Here is a 19,856-nt window from a genome sequence, read left to right as displayed (position 1 = left end):
CAATGAGACAAGCTATTCTCTCAAGAACTTGGCATCTCAACATGATACGCTAAATAAAAAATACAACGAAGGTATGCAGTTGGTTATCCTTTTAATGTTGTTTGATAAGATGCTAGTTTCAATTACATTAACCCTTTGCCTAGAGAACCTGGAGTTTTGATGAGCTACATAAAACACGCACATAATGTAGCTTTTTGATGGTATTCCTGGGTTCATTCGAGCTGGTTTCTGATAAGATGTTAATCTGATTTTTAAGAAATTGAAGTACAAACTCATAAATTTTAAGTGATAACGTATTGTATGAATTACAACAGTAATTTTAGTTGTCGTGGTTACTGATTCAATGCTCTGTTGTATTTCTTCAGAGACATTAAAGATGCAACAAGATCATAAGGATCATTTGGAGAAGATGTCTAATGAGCGTGAGGAACTCAAATCGAGAATGAAATCTCAAAAGGAAGAGCTCAAGTTGCAGAGAGAAGAGATGGAGAAATTTAAGGCACAAAGCGAAAGTGATAGAGAGAAACTTATTGAAGAGAAACGAAAGGTAACGTCTCCTTATTAGTCTAATGGTAAAACCCCTATTAGCACAACTAGAAGCAAGAAACAAGTACCTAAATGATATCTCCAGTTGGCGTGAAAGGGCTAAATTCCATAATATAAACTAGTTGTTACAATTACATACCTAAGTTACATAATTTGATTTTACGAGGATACAGAAAAATCGCAATTGATAACATTCTCCATCACTCATTTGTATTTTACATGCCGAGCAACTGGTATACCTAGGTTATACTGTGCAAGGACTGTACTTGTAATGAATATAGAGATAGCATCTCTGCATGATACATTGATGAAGTTGTTTGACAACATTCTTCTTATGTCTTCAGAATGCGATGAGAAACAGTAAACTCGAAATGGCAGAATTGGAACAAAGTAAATCAGACAATAATATATTGAGGATTGCTGAAGAACAAAAGGTATATACTATTGTAATCTTTAGGTTCAAGTATAAGTAACATGTTCAGTGTAGATAATCATGTACTTGATCATCTCTGTGTGGATTGTGGTCTCAGAGAGTGAAGGAAGCTCGTCTTAGAGAAAGAATTGAAGAGGAGAAGAAATTGGATGCCAAAGATAAACTGGAATTAGAGGTTGAACTGCTGATAGGGAGATTGAAAACCTTGACGCACAATGGTGGACTATCTGGAAGTTACAATGCACACCATTACCACTTGGGGCATTACGAAAGGCCTCCTTATAACGAGAATGATACTCGATCTATCTATCATTTGCATGAGTACGATGTCTACAAGCTCAAGCAAGTTGAAGAACCTACCGATATTTTCCTCTCACATGATTGGCCTGTTGGTATCGACTATGCAGCAACTGGTTCATTTCAAGAAAGATGTTCAAGAAAATACATGATTGACTATGCAGCAGCTGGTTCATTTCACATGATTGGCCTCTCACATGATTGGCCTGTTAAGAAAGAGATTCAAGAAAATACCTTGGGAAGTAAAGCTGCAGAATCTGCTAGAGAAATTGAAGCCTCCTTATTGGTTTTCAGATCATCTGCATTGCACATTTGCAGCATCGGTCGGGCATGGGGAGAGTGGCTCAGTTACAGAGTTTCTTGCACTTGTTAAGTGCCTCCCAGGATGCAAATTTCTGCAGATTTAGTATGATGAAGAATGGCTTGCAATTACAAGGAAATTCAATCCTATATTTCCTTTAACCAGATATATCACATGGTTGGGGAGGGTACAGCTTGACAGGCAAGATCTCGAGATGATTAAGAGTAATCTGGCAACTAGAGGTCCCAACCCTTTTGATTTTGTGCAGATTGTCCCTCCCTACAATCCCAACCATATGATGTCTAGGGGTTCCTTATCTGTGCAATCCAGAAACCCTTAAACAGTATCTCTATAGCAGCTTTTAGAGCTTCCGTATCTTCTTGATGGTGCAGCGGAATCAAAACAATAGTTCCAAACATATAGATAAAGCGGCTTGTGATGGTGATGACGATGATGATGCAACTGATGATGTGGATGAAAAATGTTGATCAGCTCTTTGTGCAATTGACAGAATTGAAAGATTTTGAAAGACTATGTTTTCGACTTTTTGTACCATTGAAGACTTGCAGAAAAGCTTGTGTACAGAGAAAGATATACACTCAAATTCCTTAAATCAATTGCTTCTCTGGGCCTGTTTTTTATCCCAAAGATTCTGGAATATAATTCTTGTTACACCACCAGCCAAACATCCCCTAGAATCCAGGCCATCCCACTATCACTTTCTTCAATCTTCATCAGCTCCCAGTCAAACTCATCCTATCACTGAAAGTCAACACAAAACATTGAAAACAAGAACACTTTTCATGGATCTCCTTTCTTTTCACACTCTTCCTCAGTTCTTATCCATAACTGTGAGTCAACTCATCCCATAACTGAAAGCAAAAGTACCCTTCTTGAATCTCCTCTCTTTCGCCTCTATCTAAACCTCTGAAACCAGGAGATAGAGAGTTAAAGATGAAATCAGAAACGTTAACATTAGTGTGAGTGAATTTAGCAGGAATAATGGAAAGAGCAGATGAATCATTACTGCCTGGTGTTTATAAAGAAGTAGGAGCAACTTTACATACTGATCCAACTCTTTTAGGATCATTAACTCTTTTCCGTTCCATTGTTCAGACTCTGTGTTATCCGTTAGCTATGTATCTCGCGGTTCGTCATAATTGTACTCATGTTATTGCTCTTGGTGCCTTTTTATGGGTTGCTGCTACTTTCTTAGTTGGCATCTCTTCCACTTTCTTTCAGGTATACCCTCTCTAGATGATTCAATAATTTCATTTGCTTGTTTAGTTTTTGTATTGATTCCACAGGAAGACTCTTGATTCTAATGTTGTGAATTTTTGATTTCAGTTTGACTTCTTTTTTAAATTTAGATCCAAAAGAAATGGTTTTTTGCTGTCTTCTGTCCGTTACTGTTAAACTACGTGTTACTGTTTTTAAGTACTGGCTTATGGTGTGCCCACTCAATGCCTGTTTGGGCAATGTTTAAATTTCACTCTCTATGCAAGATTCTGCATACATCAGTCTAATCATAAATAATTTCCTGGAAAGGGAATAGATTGACTTTTTTTTTTTTTTCATTTAGTGCACTTGACTTCCAAAACAGCGATTGTTAAAGTTTATAGACCTTCTTTTTGATATTCAGGTGGTTGTTTCACGTGGTCTGAATGGTATTTTACTAGCTACGGTTATACCAGCCATTCAATCCCTTGTTGTTGATTCAATAGAGAATCATAATCGGGGTGTAGCTTTTGGATGGCTTCAACTAACAGGAAATATTGGGTCAATTCTAGGTGGCATGATGTCTGTTCTTCTAGCTTCCAAATCATTCATGGGTGTTGTTGGTTGGAGAATTTTAAGTATCATTGTCGGAATTTTTGTGCGATTGTATGCTAAAGATCCTCTGTTTGTGGAGAAAAACTGTCTGAATGTGGAATCTAGCCCAGCAGAATCATTATCATTAGAGTTGAAGGAATTATTTTCAAGAAGCAAAGTTCGTGACGAAAATCCCCTCCTTCCATATTCTAATAGCACAGGGTGTTAGTGGCACATTTCCATGGTCCGCTTTGTCATTTGCACCTATGTGGTTAGAACTTATTGGCTTCACCCACAAAGAAACAGCCTTTCTTTGGGGTATGCACACAGTTTATTGGGGAACTTTTTGGAGGAAAGATGGGAGATATACTATCTGTTCATCTCCCAAACTCGGGCAGGATCATTTTATCTCAAATAAGTGCTGGTTCATTTATCCCACTAGCATGGATTCTGATGTTTGGATTACCTGATGATCCCTCTACCGCATTCAAACATGGTGTCGTTTTGTTCATCATTGGTCTGTGCACGTCATGGAACGCCGCGGCTACAAATAGGTATGAGTCAGTCTTTTTTTTCTGCTATAATGACAGATCCACAGAAACTCAGAAATTAAGGAAAACATGATATGTTTACCTTAATTTCTGAAAATTTCAAACTGAAAATTTAACCCAGCATATATATTTTTCTGACTTTCTGAAATTAGAAGACTGATTCCCTTTTCCGGGGTTCCATAGTTTGGGACTTTTCATCACAGTTTCATGCTTGCTTTTAGTACTCCTGTCCTGAGAAACAAATCTCAATCGAACCAATATTTGCCCAATGTATGGTGGCACTTGTTCAGAACAAGTCCACGCAGGCTTCAGATTCAAAACAAATCTTATTACCGAAAATCCCAAGTTTCAATATTAACTACTGAATTAGGCTTTATAAAAATACCACCTACCGATACTTCTTACTTAAACTTTGAGTGGCCTAAGCCGCCTAGCTGATGAACGCACATTACTATAAACGATTGCATGTTGAAATGGCCAAAAAGTCCTTCCACGATTACATCACGTTTAGCATAAATTGGAGTCACTTCTTAAGTAATGCACGGGTTTATACATTTATCACAGCAATTGATTTGCTTGAGCAAGTGATGGTGTCTCACATCTATCATCTATGTTATATGCAGTCCAATATTTGCGGAGATAGTTCCTGAGAAATCTAGAACAAGCATTTATGCTTTGGACAAATCCTTTACTCTCTTCCTCACTTCCTACTTCATCGACTCCTAGTCAACTCATCTAGTTAGAGATAGTCAACAGAAAACAAAGAACACCTTTCATGGATCTCCTTTGTTTCTTCATTCTCCGAACATCTGAAACCACAACTGAAGGAAGGAATCCAGAGATTAACCAACTCAAAGAAAAAGAAGTGAACCACAAGAATAGATTTGTCTTGAGAACAATTCCAGCTTATTGGTGCCACGAATTCTCTTTTGTTGCCTTCCGTTGGTTTCTTCTGTCTAGTTTACTATCATTTTCTTTTTCAAACCACTGGAACGAAACTGTATTCTTAGTTAGTCACAGTGACTTGTGGACACAGCTATATTCTACTTCTGGTATTCTCTATATTATCAGGTTGTAGTGGTTTCATCTATATTGGAGAATGTTTTGATTATACAAATAGTTTCCCTTTGCTTGTTATTTTGTTTCCTGGGTTGTTTCTTTCTCTAGTTTACTCTACAAAGCACTCTAATTTTCTTCTGCAGAATTGGCTTACAGGGGGTGCGATCAAAAAGATCCACTCAGGAAATAACTAGGAAAGTTATTTTGTGGCCGTAAAGGCTGCCTACAAAGGATTCGAGGGGATTGGCATACCAAAGCCGGCCTTAGCTCTTTCCGAAAGTGTCGGTCAATGTTACTGATGGGTGGTATCACTCATCAATGTTGGATAACAGAAGCCCCTTTGCAGTACATGGGCCAGACAATGTATAGTCTCACATTGGTCATCATTTCTACTTTTGTGCCTTAACGTGTTTCTTTGCACCATCAAATTTTTTGGGTACCAACTACGAACAAAAATTTGACCTCATGCAAAGCATGATTTTTTGAATTTTGTTTCAGGGATTTTAATGACATGAGTTTCCCCAATCGGAACTTGATCCTCAGCAACAAAAAAGGAAAATCCAGCTGAAATGATCGATCTAAAGAAACAGAAGCGAGAAGGGAGTTTGGCATTTGGTTCCATCTTTGTTTATGTAATCCTTACTTTCTTGCCTTCTTTGATAGAATGTCTGCTATCTCATAGCTACTTCTATGATCAAAAATTAATTTCATTTTCCTCATACTTTTATTCTCAAACTATCTCAAAAGTGGAACCTGTTTCTTCAAAGAACTTAAATGTAAGGTAACTGATTTAAAGCTAGTGTTTTGGGATATGTTCCTCACAAATCTCTACGTTCCTAATACAAATGAGTACATTCCGAGACGTATAACATGCCATCCGGTACTTTGAAAATCAGTCATCGAAAATAAGCGGATTTTTAACCGTTAAAATTAAGATTAGTATATAGTTAGATTTGATATTTCAGAAACACAATTATTTTTGGTTTGTATTTTTTTTCTCTTGATACTAATACAAAATTTATGAATTAAGAACTCCAGTGAATACATAGTCATCCTCCACCCATTTAATAATGTCACGAGGGTAATTATCAAATTGAAAGAAAGAGGTTGTTCAATTCTAGCTTTTTTGGCTAGATTATGGGGAACACTATTACAGACCTATGAATTAACTTACACAACCTTAGTTTATTGGCTTGAAACTTTTTTTTAACTAAAAGAATTAAAGTTTGATTGAACCAGTGTACATGCAAATCATCACTATGAAGTGATTTCATTACAGTTTCATAGGCCATTTGAAAAATAGCTCGCGTAAATCTTAGAGACTCCATCCATTCCACAACTATCCATAAAGCTTTACATTCAAATTGTTCAGCTCCAAATGCAGCATCCACATTAGTCATACCTTTAACACCTAGGCATTTTCCTGCAAAATCACGGATAATTAGTCCAATTGAACCTTTGCCTGTTTCAGATATAAAAGGTGCATCCGTATTGGTTTTCAGATAATCCTTCAGGAGGAATCCATTCTTTCAACTGCAAAATAGGAATATGGTTAGTTCTGAGATAAGCAACAGAGATATTACATTGGTTGACTAAACTCTAATTTCTTATAATAGTAGCATGTGGATTTGGTTTGGTACTCTGAAATAACATATTGCACATATCTTTCCAAATGCACCAAATTGGACACATAAGTATGCAAATGTAACACAACGTGATTATTCTGATTCAGATTATTATTACGAGACTAACTTTCAACCCAATCAAGTAAGAAATTAAAAGATTGTAAAATATCAGTGATGTTAGTACCTAGTGCAAACCAAATTGATCTAGCATAACTACAATCACAGAACAGATGTCAACATATTCCATACTACGATTACTAAAACAGCAATGCAACTCAATTCCAGTTTTATCGCTAGCAATTCTAGCTCTAGTAGGCACAATATCCTTCAAGTAATTTGGTTTGTATGTAGAGATTTGTAAGGGTTGCATTTCCTTAAGTATTATCTTCCAATTACGGATTGGGTTTTATATCAGAGGAAAACAAAATGATGGTGAAAGTGTGAAAATCAAAGTGTTACTAATGATTCTCAGGTAATGTATTTGTGTATAATGTATTACCTTTGTTGTTATTTGTTGAGTTTTTTACTGTAATGGTCCATTTGAGTGATGAGTTTGTTGCTTGGTAGGTATTCCTTTTCGTTAACTCAAAATGTATTAGATGAGGTTCTCTTTCTTTTTACAAACCTCTTGTTAGCCCCTTATGCGGGGAGAGAGAGAGAGAAAGAGACTAGTTTTAGGGCTTTCATGAAGAACAACATCCATGGTTCTGAAGTAAGATTTCTTCATCATTATCTATAAATTCTTCTCCATTAATATTAATGCTAGATCTCACTATTCAGATTGTTGGTATTCAATCTTTCAAAAATCATTTTAGGGTTTATCGTTCTATTTTACTTGTTATCTCGATCTCAAACAAAACTGTGGAAATCTTAATCTGTGTAGAACTTGTTATGTAATCTCAAATGAAATCTGTGTAGAAATTGTTGTATATTGTTTTTGAAGGTTAGTCTATGTTTAGATTGATAGATGTGGATAGTCTTGATTTTCGAATTAGGGTTGATGAGTAATAGATGTGTATATGCTTGATTGATTTGTTTTCAATTGCTCACTACTGTTAGAATCTGTTATTTAGATTGATAGAGATAAGGGTTTTTGGTTGGTGAAGTTGGTGTTGATATTTATACTGTTGTGGATTTACAGGACTGAACTTTGTCGATTCAGTGGTGCAAAGATTTACCCTGGCAGAGGTATTAGATTTATCATGGGTGATTCTCAAGTAAATTATTTATGTCTACACTTTGTATGATTTCTAAGTTTCTACCACAAACTCTTCAATCACCATGTTTGAGCTTAATATGATACCATCCTCCTTTAAGCTCAAACATAACCATCCAATCATTCCTTGTCATTCTAAGTCTCTGAATTCGAAGTCAACTTCATCAAATTGTACCAATCCCTCTTAAGGAAAAAAACTCAACCGTTAACCTCTCTGAAAAGCTAAAAAGTTTGATCTTTTTACGTACTTTCATCAATTGAGAAACAAAAAGGAAATTGGTTTGGTGAATCAAATATAAGGTTTTAGTTTGAAGAAAATATCAAAAATTTCTTTGTTTTTTCTACTTTTTCGTCCCACCAAAATATAACACATAATCTGATCACTAATTGTACAAAGAAAAAACTTATTAATCTGATTTTTTTTTTGTTGCTAATTATAATTATTAATCTAATCATTATCTAATTAGATTATTAACACTAACTCAAATAGAGTTGTTTTCCTGTAAATCCACAACAGAATAGATATCAACACCAACCAAAAACCCTTATATCTATCAATCTAAATAGCAGATTTTAACAGTAGTGAGCCGTTGAATAAATCAACCAAGCATATCTGCATCTATTTCGAAAATCAAGACTATCCACATCTATCAATCTAAACATAAACTAACCTTCAAAAACAATTTCTACACACATTACAGATTTCGAAAGTTTCATTTGAGATTGCGTAACAAGTTCTACACAGATTAACGGGGGTTTACTCAATAAATACTTTTGTAGATTTGTATGGATTTAAAAAGAGTCATAAAAATAGCAATTTTTAGAGAGTTCTACGGAGTTGGAAAAATACTTACAGAGTTTTGTAGAGTTGGTATAATTCTTGTAGAGATTTGTAGAGTTCTAAAAAGTTATGAAAACAAGATTTCTAGAGAATTATATAACAACCAAACATAACAAATATAGAGATTTTTAGAGTTCTATAAAAAATTTATCCCATCAAAACCAATTCTTGAAAAATGTTGATTGCAAATTAAATTGAACAACAATCATAATCTGAAACACTTTAGCCATCAACGGAACTGTTGATTTCAACAAATAACAAAACCAAAAAAGTTTGATCGTATCATATGATATATATGTATATATATATATATATATATATATATATAGTGCAAGCACTTGCATCAACTTGAAATGTGTTAAAAAAATAGAAGATAATAAATGAAATTTTAAGCTTTTGCATTTAGGATATAATTAAAAAAGAGAGAGAAAATAATGTAGCACTTGTAAGAAGAAAGCAAAACGGAGTTTGCTGGAGATGAGAATAGTCGAAAGAGGTGAGAAAACATATGAAAGTTAATAAGCTTTGCTGAGAAAAGATAAAGATTACTCAAAATGAGTTGTATTCAATAGTTTGATAATAATAGTGTGTAAACAATAAACGAAAGAAGCATGTATATATATATAGGCGTGAGCAAAAGACTAAAAAGAGAAAGACTCTAAAAACAGTTATAGCATAGGACTAAAACAGGAAGTGTTTAACTTGATAAACAAGTTGAGAAGATTCTATAAGAACTAGATATATTCTACATCAGTCCCTCCCTCTTGAAAGAACTCGTCCACGAGTTGCTCAAACGTCTCCATGAAAAGTAAAAATCTCTTGAACATTGAAAATGTTAGAGATATTCCAATCGGAAGGAAGATCAATTATATAAGCATTATCACTTATCTTTTTCAAAATCCTGAAAGGACCATATTTCTTCATCTTAGTCTTGTTGTATGTACCTGTAGGGAAACATTCTTTACGAAGATGAATCATAACCAAATCTCCTTCTTGAAAAAGTTTAAGTCTCCTGTGTTGATCTTCAGTCTCTTTATATTTGGCATTGGAAACTTCAAGCTTTGTCTTTACTTCTTGATGAATTTGAACAGCTTTGTCTACCATCTTTTCATCTTGAACATTAGCCTTTGAAATCTTTGGCAGAACCACTAAATCAAGTACATGATTTGGTACTTTAGAATAAACAATCTTGAATTGTGTCTTTCCTGTTGATCGATTAATATAAGTATTGAACGCAAACTCCATGTGAGACAGAAAAACATCCCATTGTTTCTCTTTGTTGTCAGCTATCTTTGCTCGAATCAAATTTCCAAGTGAACGATTAACAACCTTCGTTTGTCCATCATTCTGTGGATGAGAAGTTGTACTATACTGCAGTTTAGTACCGAGTCTCATCCAAAGAGATTTCCAAAAATATCTTAGGAATTTAGTGTCTCTATCAGACGTTATTGTTTTAGGTACACCACGTAGACGTACTATTTCCTTGAAAAACAAATAAGCTATGTTTGACGCATCTGTTTTTTTTTTAGATGCAACATAATGTGACATCTTGGAATACCTATCCACGACAACCATAACAGAATCATGCCCTTTAGTTGTACGAGGTAGTCCCAAAATAAAGTCCATACTAACATCAACCCAGGGAGCTTCAGGAATGGGTAAATGAGTATAAAGACCAGTGTTTTGAATCGTACCTTTAGAACGCTGAAAAACCATGCACTTTTGAACAAATTTCTGAACATATCGTTTTAAAGAAGGCCAAAAATATCTTTCTTCAACCAAGGAAATTGTCTTATCTTTACCAAAATGACCACCAAGACCACTGCCATGTAATTCTTGCATCAAATGAAGTCTCAATGAACCTTGAGGAATACATAGACGATTATCTTTAAAAAGAAAATCATCTTGTATCAAAAATCCAGCTTCACCACCATTTTTTGTTCCACAGGTTTTCCAAATATCTTTAAAGTCTTCATCATCTAGATAAACTTCCTTGATAAAATCAAAAGACAAACTTTCGTTTTTAAGAGTAACAAGAAGATGAGCACGTCGACTTAAAGCATCAACAACTGTATTTAGCTTTCCACTTTTATGTCAAATAGAGAATGTGCATTTATTAATGGTGGATAACCATCTATCATGTATTCTATTCACCTTAGCTGAAGTCTGGAGGTATTTCAAAGCTTGGTGATCTGTATTGACCACAAATTCTTTATGTATAAGATAAGGATTCCACTGCTTCAAGGCTTGAAATAAAGCAATCAATTCAAGTTCATATGTAGACCATTTTTTTCTTGTATCAGAATTATTCTCACTATGAAATGCAACCGGATGTCATTCTTGAGATAAAACAACACCAATCCCAACGATAGAAGCATCACAAGCAAGTACAGGTGTACTACATAACTTCTCTTTAAGAATATTGAAACTCTTATCTGACTCTTCTGTCCAAAAAATTTTTTCACCCTTTAAACAGTTTGTAAGCCCTGCAGCAATCGAACTAAAATTCTTCACAAAACGTCTATAAAATTATGCAAGGCCATGAAAACTCCTAACATTTTTAATACACGTTGGTGTAGGCCACTCTTTAATTGCTTTCACCTTAGTTTCATTAACTGCAATACCGGCATCAGAAATGACATAACCCAAAAATGTAACTTTGTTGGAGAGGAACGTACATTTCTTCAGGTTTGCATATGACTTATTATTAGCAAGTGTTTCTAAAACCCTTAAAATATGTTCAATGTGTTCATCTTCATTTCGGCTGTTTATTAAGATGTCATCAAAATAAACAATAACAAAATGTCCAAAGAAGGGTTGAAGAACCTGATTCATTAAAAGCATGACGGTACTTGGAGCATTTGACAATCCAAAAGGCATTACCAGCCATTCATATAATCCTTCTCGTGTCTTAAAAGCTGTTTTCCATTCATCACCAACTCGGATGCGAATCTGATGGTAACCACCCCTTCAATCAAGTTTAGTGAAAATTTTTGCACCAACCAACATGTCAATCATATCATCAAGTATTGGAATTGAAAATCGCTACGGAATTGTAATCTTATTAATAGGTCTACAATCAATGCATTCTTGGATGCTAAGAATGCTGGACGTGAACAAGGGCTCTTACTTAATCTGATAAGACCTTTGTGAAGTAATTCATTTACCTGACCTTGGAGAATTTCATGCTCAGTAGGACTCAAACGATAATGAACCAAATTTGGCAAATGATACCCTGGTGTGAAATCAATTTGGTATTGAAGATCTCTCAAAGGAGGTAATTTTGTTGGTAATTCCTTTGGAAATAGATCTTGGTACTGTTGAAGCAATGGTTGTATCCTTGCTGGAATGTCCACTTCAGGTTATAAATCTTCATGTAAATTTAGTGTTCGAGAATGTAATGACTTGATAATAGAAGCCACCAAAGCACTAGTTTCCCATCACTGTGTTCCTTATAAACTGAGTTAGACTTTGAAGGAATTAAAAAAAATTCTTCTCATTCTTATAAACAGTATATGTTTTCTCAAAACAATTATGAACATCACGTATATCGTACTTGTAGTATCTTGAACTAAACCATTATACTTGTATAAATCCTCTTGATTACCCTGTACCAAACCATGAACTCGACGGCATTCAGATGAAGTATGTCCTGTCATTTGGCACTTATCACATTTTTCCCCTCTGAACTTAGCATAAGGATTTGATATTTTCTGAGGAGGAGGAAAAGGTGCTTGGTTTTTATTTGTGAATCGGGTATTTGAGGTATTACTGGGTAGGGAAGTAGTAGCTTGAGATGGTTGCGCTGACCGAAACTCAGCCGGAATTGGTAGAATAGGTGTAGGATTCTTTGGTGCAGGAGAATTAGTAAAATTGGTAGATCAAAATTGTTGTCTACTAGGGATATCCTCTTGATAATAAGAACTCTCATTGTAATTATTGTATGAAGGAGAGATTCTGAAATTACCTTGATATTTGGGACTTTGTTTAAGAGGAAATTTTGTAGAACTAAGAACTCGTCATTCAACCCTGACAGCTTGTTGCATTGCTTCAACCATGGTGTAGGTTGTTTGAGTCATCCCTTATTGAATCACTCGATTCAAACCTTCAATAAACCTTGCTAAAAGTTGCTCTTCAGTTTCATTAAGCTCATTACGTGCTATTAAACTAGGAAATTCAGAAACATACTCGTTTACTAACCTTGCACCTTGTAGACAAGTTTGAAGCTTAATAAAAAGTTGTTGTTTGTAGTCTCTTGGCAAAAATTTATCTCTTATGAGATCCTTCATTCTTCTCCAAGACTTTACTGGCGGTTTACCAAAATTCTTGCGATCTTCACCAACTTTAGACCACCATGCAACATCTCCTCCTTTGAGTTTGTAAGCTACTAGCTTCACTTGAATTCGTTCTGGTATATCCATATAATCGAAAAAAGATTCAACTTCATAAAACCAGTCTAATAACTATTCTATCTTAAACCTACCACTGAACGTAGGAAAATCATCCATAGGCTTATAATCAGGTAGAGACCCAGAAGAGTTTTGATTTGATCATGTACGCCTTTCTGATCCAGCCCAATTTCTTTCAAGATAGTCTTCAGCATCGTCTTCACTACTGCTATATTAGGAGTTATCAATTTTTTTGTAAGACTGGTAGTGTTCTCGGTCATATTGTCTATTACTTTTTTTTACTCCTTCTGAGCTGCGAGTTTCATGGTTATAATATTTCTTCTCTTCTCGTGAAGTATTTCTTGCCCTAGAATGTTCTCCTTCTTCTTGCGACTTGTGTTATGCATCAGATTTTTCTTCACTTTCTGGATTTTTCTTAATATCAAACTTTTCTTTGATATTCAACTTTTTTTGTATATCTTCTAAGATGCTCTGAATACTTGCAACGTTTTTTGTCGAGTTGATCCAACCTGTTTGTAGCTTTTGCAAACTCTACTCTTGTGATTTGGTCACCCATTGAAACTAACTATATATATATATTTTTTTGTATTAGGGTTTATGTAGCGGAAGCGATTAAGGATCTGTTTTGAGATAAAAATCTCAAAACGTTGGCTCGATGCCACTTAATGTAGCACTTGTAAGAAGAAAGCAAAACGAAGTTTGCTGGAGATGAGAATAGTCAAAAGAGGTGAGAAAACAGATGAAAGTTAATAAGCTTTGCTGAGAAAAGATAAAGATTACTCAAACTGAGTTGTATTCAATAATTTGATAATAATAGTGTGTAAACAATAAACGAAAGAAGCCTGTATATATAGGCGTGAGTAAAAGACTAAAAAGAGAAAGACTCTAAAAACAGTAATAGCATAAGACTAAAACAAGAAGTGTTTAACTTGATAGACAAGTTGAGAAGATTCTAGAAGTACTAGAGTTGTTCTACATAAGAAAAAGAAATGGATCTAGAGTATATGTGCAAGCGCTTGCACCAACTTGAAATAAAATAAAAGAATATCAAAAAAATAATATTTAAATTTTTGCAAATCAACTGTGTTAAAAAAATAAAAGATAATAAAAAGTATTTATTGAGTAAACCCATGTAAGATTTGAGATCGAGATAACAAGTAAAATTGAATGATAAACCCTAAAATGATTTCTAAGGAAAAAAAATAAAGATTGAAGACTAACAGTCTGAATAGTGAGATCTAGAACCACGGCTGAAGATGAAGAAATCTTACTTAAGAACCACGGCTGCTGTTCTTCTAGAACCACGGCTGAAGATGAAGAAATCTTACTTAAGAACCACGGATGTTGTTCTTCACGAAAACCTTAAAACTAGTCTCTCTCCGAATAAGAAAGAGAGCCTCTTCATAAACTCTAACCCTAAGTTGGTTTTATTTCGTTTTATTGGTCGTAGAATCGATAGAATAGAGCCCAAGTAGCACGGCCACTCCCAAACCAAGCCCACCTCTTCTTTAAAGTGGCACAAAGCTACTAGAGGCACACAAATTTGGTTAATCCAAAACCTAGACAATTAGTTGATAGTTGATTCCATCTTAACCATAAGTTTTTGTTGGGCAAGGAGGCTTAAATTGCTCATGCGATGTGACAGGAGATCAGTAGAGAATCCATAAAAAACATTTTGATCATCTTTAAGAGAAAAACCCTTTTTGCTGAATTGTGAAATACAATACGAAACAATTAAAAACACATTATATAGACGCCGCGAAAATACCGAACATATGAGAAAAAATAATGAAATCTTTGCTAATTTTATTTGTTTTTATAGTGTTGGAGGCAAAATATGCGAAATATTTTGCCTTTAAGAGGCATTGGTAAACATAATATACACAAATCAATGCAGACTTAAAATGATGGAAGAAACTTCCCAATGCAAAAGCTTGTTACAGTATTTTGAAAGGTTTATAATTTAGAAAAATTGCTCATAGGTTGTGGCCTATTAAATTATCACTTCTTTAATATAATAATCTCATTAAAATAATATATTCCCGCTGTTTCTAAAAAATAGGCAGGTTTGTGTGCAAATTTATACACAAACAAGTCTATTATTTGAAAACGGAGGGAGTAATTTTCTAGTTTCAATTTGGTCCCTTAATGCTCAAATAATAAATTCAAACATATGATAATATAATACATTTCAAATTTTTCCTTTAAGCATTAATATAGGTTCCGAATATTGTATAGAAAAATAATTATAATAAAAATATAAATCAGAAAGAAATTGATTTCTAAAATATAGATTTGGTCTTCATGTATTTTCGAAATATAAATTATTCGAATTTTAGGGAAGCCACTCGTTTCCATAACTTGTTTCATGATCAAAAGTGATGCAGAAATCATTGCTTAGCTAGCGATGATTAATCATGCTAGTACAACTACAATAAAGAAGAAAGTCATGTATCCACCGATAATAATCTTAAAATTCAAGGCCAGGAATGTTTATAGGGGTTACATAGGGACTCTCAACAATCGTAGCTTTACCAAAGAGACAACATACACATCAAGAGACTTTAACAAAATAGTTATATGACATAATTTGAAGAAGAAAAAAACCTATGTTTCCATGTCCATTCCACGCATAAAAAAAGAACTACAAAGCCTTTGCTTCCACAAATTATGTGTTGTGTATCATTATCATTCATACGGCCAGTGATCGTGGTTCTTTTCACGCGGGTTATGTTTCCTCCCGCCTCCATCAGAGCAAAAGAAAAATATTGAAGAAAAAAAAAAGAGAAAGAAAGTTGAGTTGATTCATTCCATTTAGAGGTTCTCAAAAAAAAAAAGTTTACGGTACAATATGATATTTGTTCGCTCAATGAAATAAGGAAATTCTGGAAAATAAATTTGAATCGGTTTGCAATGAGAAGACTAATACTGAGTTTCTAAACAAGAAAAAAACGAATTTTCAAATTCTCCGCGGATGTGAATATGTTGATTTCGGACTTCTCAAGAGAAATAAGTCAATAGTAGAGAGTGATATTTGTTCGCCCAAAGAAAAAATACTATCCTAGAAAATGAAACCGAATTATTTGATGATGCAAATACTAAATCAGTAATATTTGAAACGGAGTTTCTTAACAACATGAAAACAGCAGAGTTGTCTTTTGAAATGCAAAATAAAGGATTTGATGATTCCCCCAAGGACAAAAAGGAAGATGGTTAAAAATTAATGACTATAGGTAGTTTAACTCTTGAGAAGGTTATGAGTTACTGAACTTCATTTTTTAATGAGTTAGTAAACCCTAAATGAAGTTGTTTCATGGACAATATCATTAAGCGTACATGAAATTCGTAATGCTTTCGCACTCGAAAGTTCAACTGATAAATTAAAAGTGAACTTGCTATTTTCAAGGCTCCGACCTTGTGTTGACAAGTTGAATAAGTGATCTAGTCAGGGGTTTCTCTAGTTGGTATTACAGTTAATTGAGGAAGTATAATTGATAGTACAAGCTCTGTCTTTTTTTTTTGTATCTTTCCTCTATTCCGTTTTGGTATGTCTTAAAATAGTTGTCCGCTTCTGTTTATAGGCACATTTTCTTATTAAATCATGAACTATAACCTTAATAATTTATGGTTGTAAAATGAATATTAACCCAATCCAAAATATCAAACAATAAAAAGGTTATGGCTAGGTTTTGTTTTTTAGATGCTAAACAGAACTCATTATCAAAGGAAGTTTATGTACGTCATTTGAGCTATTATTTCATTGTTTCCTTTTTCATCTCATACAACTTAAATGATATATTTGCATATCTTGATATCCATATTCTTCGCATATGATGCCAACAATATACGAGATCCATAATTATGTTAACTATGAGGAGTACTGCAGAATATTCGGACAGCTACAAAAGATTTGCTTAGTTTCCATTTCACAGTACATGGTACATATCCAATATAATAGGCAATGTTGTATGCATACTTCAAAGTATTTGATTTAGAATATTGCTTGCTTGATTATTTTCTTTCTATATCTTTTATTCTTTTAATGATAGTTTCATTTCTTTTGTATTCTCTTGTAAACCAAGCTTCCTTGTAATATCTTTATAAATAGTTAATGATGAATCTTCGTTTTCGCTCGTTGAGGAAGATAAACACCAATTCATTTGATCCTTAGTTTTAAGTATCAGGGTACTTCCTTTTTTACAGTTACTTAAATGAAAAGAAAAGAAAAAAAACCAACTGCATCAAAATACAGTTGGTATATTTTAATAAAATCCAATCCTAGTTATTTTTTCCAAACTTAAAACTGTTGTTATTCAGGATTATTTACGGTTAGGTTTTTCGCGAGTCATACCCAATCGTATAAACATTCATGGTTAGAAAGATAACTGTAACTTTCATGTAATATTTTTTTTTTAATTTACAGTTAGTAGTTCTTATTTTGCTAACTATAACAGTTTTAGAGAATAAATTACACCAGCAAATTGAACATACATATCGTTAATGTAACTGCAAACCTATTTTTTTTTTACTTATTCAATAAATAAAACCATTTCAAACACAAATAAGGGAAAAAAATAAATGGTTTTCGGTCGAATTTCCTGCCATATTCCTTATTCTTCTGCATCTTTAATGTAAATTTCAATTGGTTATTAGGTTTAGATTAGTCGATTAATCAAAGACGATGAAAAATAATGAAACAGATTAAGAGAGTAGGAAAAGAGAAGAGATACAAAAAAAAAATAGATTAGAATTTAGTTTTATATATTTATTAAGTTATATATATATAAGGTCAATTTAAACTTTTTAAATGCTTATAGAATTCCCCGTAACCAACTAACTATGATCATGGGCCCTATATTAGGTTACCTATATATTGACAGGGTCTCCAATATATTTGGACTTAAATTTCATTCTGAAAGGCAAAAGCTAAGTACGAGATTGCATTTTAGAGTAACTGTTATGGTGGAAGAATTTCATCTTTCATGTTCCATGCAAACTCAACATTTTGAATTGTTCATGGAAGCTCGAGTCTTATAATGAAATCATAGAAACACTAATCCAAACAGCAATAATGTTTGATTTGGTTAATGGTGACTAAAATATTTGTATGATTAGGATTAAGAATAGCTTTTCCGCGCTTGACTTATGCAATAACGTTTTTCTACTTTTAGCACGCTATGTGAAATAACGCTTGACGCTGCTGGTCTGATTACCGTTACTTTGGTTCTCACACACCATTTCGCTAAATCATAAAACATGAGTTAGAGAAAGTTGGATGATACCAACTAGTTATTCATTAGACTTGACACTACTCCTGTAACCAAGATTTTGAGCCCAACAAATGGATGGCAAGTCAAAGACCTCCCAAGTCCCAACAGTTCAGGTTTCCTTAGAAAAATCAATAAGTCAGAAAAAGAAAATAAAGAAAACCCAGAAATCTCATTTGCCGTGAACTTCCAAATCGACAGCAGACAAAAACTATTTCACCCACCCCCAAATCGAAGGATATTTAATATAGGGGAAGATCGTCTTGCTCTTATCACAGGTCGAATAAAAACCCTAGATTCGTCACCACCACCAGAACCGCAACCAAATTCAGTGCTGGAATTGAAACCCGAAACACGACCACAATTTGGATCTCGCTCTGGTGCAACGATAGGTACATTTTATCTCTTATTTTCTCAAATTCTTGTGGAATTATTACATGCTAATTTCAGTTCTAGGGGCTGATGCCCATATCAGCTGGAAAAAATGGTCAAAAGGGACATGATATACGATTTTTTTATCAGGATTTCCGACGGTCTTTTAATAGGTAATTTTCTTTCTTTTTTGGCATCGCAATTTTTTTTTTTAACCAGTGCTCAAATTTATTTTTCCAAGCCTCCCCTCCCTCCACCCAACCCCCCCAGACCTCAATTTTGGTTCTTCCTCTGCCTGCAAAGACCCTCCATTACAATAGTTAAGAGGAAGGGAGACAGAGGATCACCTTGGTGTAGCCCTCTAGAGCTCTTGAACTTTGTTCCAGCATGCCTATTCACCAAAACAGCAAAATGAGCGTGGTGTATGCAGGATAAATAATAAGATCCACTTCCTTTATAAAAAACCAAACCCCATTTTTTGAAAGACCCAAATCAGGAATCCCCAATTAACCTTGTCATATGCCTTCTCTATATCCAACTTGAAATTACACCCGGCTCCTTAACACGTTAGTTTGAGTCGATACATTCGTTAGCCATGAGAATGCTGTCAGTAATTTGTCTCCGCTGAATGAAAGCACTTTGGGAGGTAGATATTAGTTGAGGAAGCACATGTTTTAGCCTGGCAGACAAAGTTTTGGCAATTTGTGTTTCTTTAATGGTTACTTAGTTAACTGTCGTGCTCAAAGTTACATTTGGCACTGCAGCAAAGAGGCAGAATCTTTGTTTGTCCACTTTATTGTGTATTAGATCTGAACTTCGTTGTTGATTGATTATTTTGTTTGGTGCTGGTATATTGTTTCGAAGGAGTTATTTCCTTAATAAGTTTCGGTTTCTTATTCTAAATTGTCTAAATTGTTATTGTAATCTTTTAACTACCCTACACTTCATTGTATATGCTGTTTACGTAATTTTGTTTACATTAGTAAGTTGGTCTTCTATATAATGCTAGTCAAGGTTCTGTAGTTCGATTTTGATTAAGTATTACTACTCTTCTCCCTCCTTTGTCATAGATTCTAAGTTACTCAGAAAGTTTTCCTTGCTAAACCGTGACATATTTTTGTGTCGTG

At 34.1% G+C, this 19,856-nt stretch overlaps 2 pseudogenes; both read left to right on the top strand.

Annotated features, from left to right (window-relative positions):
• The first annotated feature begins 376 nt into the window (after positions 1-376).
• LOC113291673 lies at positions 377-2,584 on the top strand (annotated as a pseudogene).
• On the top strand, positions 2,532-5,276 carry LOC113289828 (annotated as a pseudogene).
• Positions 5,277-19,856: the final 14,580 nt, after the last annotated feature.

The sequence above is a fragment of the Papaver somniferum genome, chromosome 6 (genome assembly GCF_003573695.1).
Source record: "Papaver somniferum cultivar HN1 chromosome 6, ASM357369v1, whole genome shotgun sequence".
Lineage (NCBI taxonomy): Eukaryota > Viridiplantae > Streptophyta > Magnoliopsida > Ranunculales > Papaveraceae > Papaver > Papaver somniferum.
The sequence above is the reverse complement of the archived record's forward strand: the minus strand, read 5'-3'. Positions and strand labels throughout refer to the sequence as shown.